This window comes from Camelus dromedarius, chromosome 35 (assembly GCF_036321535.1).
Source record: "Camelus dromedarius isolate mCamDro1 chromosome 35, mCamDro1.pat, whole genome shotgun sequence".
Classification (NCBI taxonomy): Eukaryota; Metazoa; Chordata; class Mammalia; order Artiodactyla; family Camelidae; genus Camelus; species Camelus dromedarius.
The window spans coordinates 7,048,447-7,051,301 of NC_087470.1; positions in this window are offsets into that span (position 1 = coordinate 7,048,447).

Genomic DNA, 2,855 nt, shown 5'->3' on the forward strand with positions numbered 1-2,855 from the left:
GGCGGCGGCGGCGGTTGAGGCTGCGGTGCCGGCTGAGGGGGCTGAGGCGGCGGCAGCTGCGGTGCCGGCTGAGGGGGCTGAGGCGGCGGCGGTGCCGGCTGAGGCGGCGGCTGCGGTGCCGGATGAGGAGGCTGAGGCCGCGGCGGTACCGGCTGAAGCGGCGGCGGCTGCGGTGCCGGCTGAGGGGGCTGAGGCGGCGGCGGCGGTTGAGGCTGCGGTGCCTGCTGAGGCGGCGGCGGCGGCGGCGGCTGCGGTGCTGGCTGAGGGGGCTGAAGCGGCGGCGGCGGCGGCGGCTGCGGTGCTGGCTGAGGGGGCTGAAGCGGCGGCGGCTGCGGTGCTGGCTGAGGGGGCTGAGGCGGCGGCGGCGGCGGCGGCTGCGGTGCTGGCTGAGGGGGCTGAGGCGGCGGCGGCTGCGGTGCCGGCTGAGGGGGCTGAGGCGGCGGCGGCGGCGGTTGAGGCTGCGGTGCCGGCTGAGGCGGCGGCGGCGGCGGCTGCGGTGCCGGCTGAGGGGGCTGAAGCGGCGGCGGCACCGGGTGAGGCGGCGGCGGCGGCGGTACCGGCTGAGGGGGCTGAGGCGGCGGCGGTACCGGGTGAGGCGGCGGCGGCTGCGGTGCCGGCTGAGGGGGCTGAGGCGGCGGCCGCTGGAAGGACTTGAGGGACTCGAAGGCCTTCGCCAGCTTTTCCAGGGTCGCCATGGCGGCCTCCCGCCCCGCGGGGACAGCCCACGGAGTCGCCAGGCCGACCGGCGGCTCTGGTCAGCAGCGGTGGCAGTTAACGGTGCTCGGGGCCGCCAGCAGGTGCGGACCCCAAGCGCGCGGCCATCTTGGAGCCGTCCCGACAGCCCCCGCGGCCCTGCGTCCTGCCACGCTCCGCCGGTGGGGCGGGGCCGGGCCGCGGGATTGACAGCCGGAGGCAGCGGCCTCCGCCAATGGCTGCCGCGCCCGCCCCTTGGGCCCAAAGAGCCGCCACGGCTGCTGGAGTCACTTCTTCCCGGCGAGGGGCGAGGGGTACTGCACAGAGATCGGGAGGGCGGTTCGGGGGCGGGGTTGCGTGGCACGGCGAGGAGGGTGGGGAGGGCGGGGTGACTTGTGATTGAGGGTCTCTCTCGGCGAGGGGCGTCCCCGGACGACGCCTAGCGGGTGGCGGGGAGGCGGGGCAGTGCGCTGGGAGCCCGAGACCCCCGCGGGGCGCTAGCCCACCCCGCGGCTCGGGCGGAGGGCCGGCTCGCCGGACAGCCTGCTGTAATATGCTGACTGTTATATATTTGGCCTTACCCTTGTTAGTTGCCTCAAATCACTCCTTGTTCACCTTCATGATCATTACCATAGATATACGTCTTACAATCCTCGTACTTACTATGTTCCCTCATGCTACAGGGCCATACACATGCTATTCTCACTCTCAGAAATAATCTTTTACACATCAATGCCCTACTCCCCTCAAGAGATTTGCCTATCTAATTCCAATCACTCTCAGTGCTCAGCTAATTTGTGAATTCATAAAGCCCATTACATTAACATAATTTCTTAACACCATGTCATTCTCCTTTATCACATTATTAAAGTATACGTTATAATAACATAAAAACTCTTCCATGCATGAAGGTAGATATTAAACAATTAAGTTCACAGTATAAAGTTGTAAGTACATATACTGTATATTATGAAAAATGTTAAGGAATAACATACTATAGTTAAGTGCATTCATAATTTTTCATAGAAATATGGGAATATTTATTCCAAGTTGGATCATCACTATATGTGTGTGTGTATATATGTATATATCTCTCATCCTTCATTCACATTAAAAGTTCTGATAAAATATTGCCAACAATTAACTTTTATACCCCAAATTACCAATAAAGGAATAGGAAAGAAGGGAGAAAAGAAGAAAGGAAAGAAGGAAAGAGGAAGGAAGGAAAGAAGGAAATTGAGGGGTTTTAGAACTCTTGAGATTGAGACATATTAGATAAAGACTCAGATGTGTACATTTATATATGATAATTATTTTCCTGAAATTATATAAAAACACATAAAGAAAACTGAAAGCTAAATATAAAATTATTTACAACCCAAATTTGAGGTTAATTTATATCTTCAATTGATATGCATTTTTTAAAATTTAATATTACACTGTTCCATTGCTATAATATAATCAAATTCATAAACAGAAAACTATATATGATATATACATCCTCTCACCATTTATAACATCTCTGAAAGCATTTTTGAAGTAGAATATTTTATGTTTAAATTTTTTATCATTAGAAAGGCTTAGAATGTTTTCACACTACTAGATTTAATTTACTTCATCGTATAATTTTTTTCCAATACATGAGAAATAATATCTTATATGGTTTTGATTCATTCTTTAAGCAGTTTGTTAATATTGTGTAATAAGTGAATTCATAGAATATTGTTATAGAGTTAGACATTTTTTGTTTGAAGATGTCATCTTTTGTAGTATAATAAGGCCATTATTGTAGGAATGTGAAGGATTCAGACATTGCTTTTAGTAAAAACATCACTCTAAAGGGCATATTGGCAATAGCAGCATGTGGTTAAGATCATGTCAATTTTTTGTAAATCTTTAACAAATTCTGAAATCACTCTGGTTGCTTACAAATTTATAAAACACAATTACTTACAGGAAGAACAAGGCTATAGTCACTGCATGACAAAGGAATGCTGCTTAATAAATAAGTGAGGAGAAGAATTAAGTTTAATTCAAGGAAAGCAGCATTCTTAAAATATTTTGAATTGATTTGAGAAACAGGGATTTTATGATTATTTATTTAGTAGAGTTTATATAGACATTTATGTGTGTGTGTGTATCCTTCATCTCTGTATCAATTC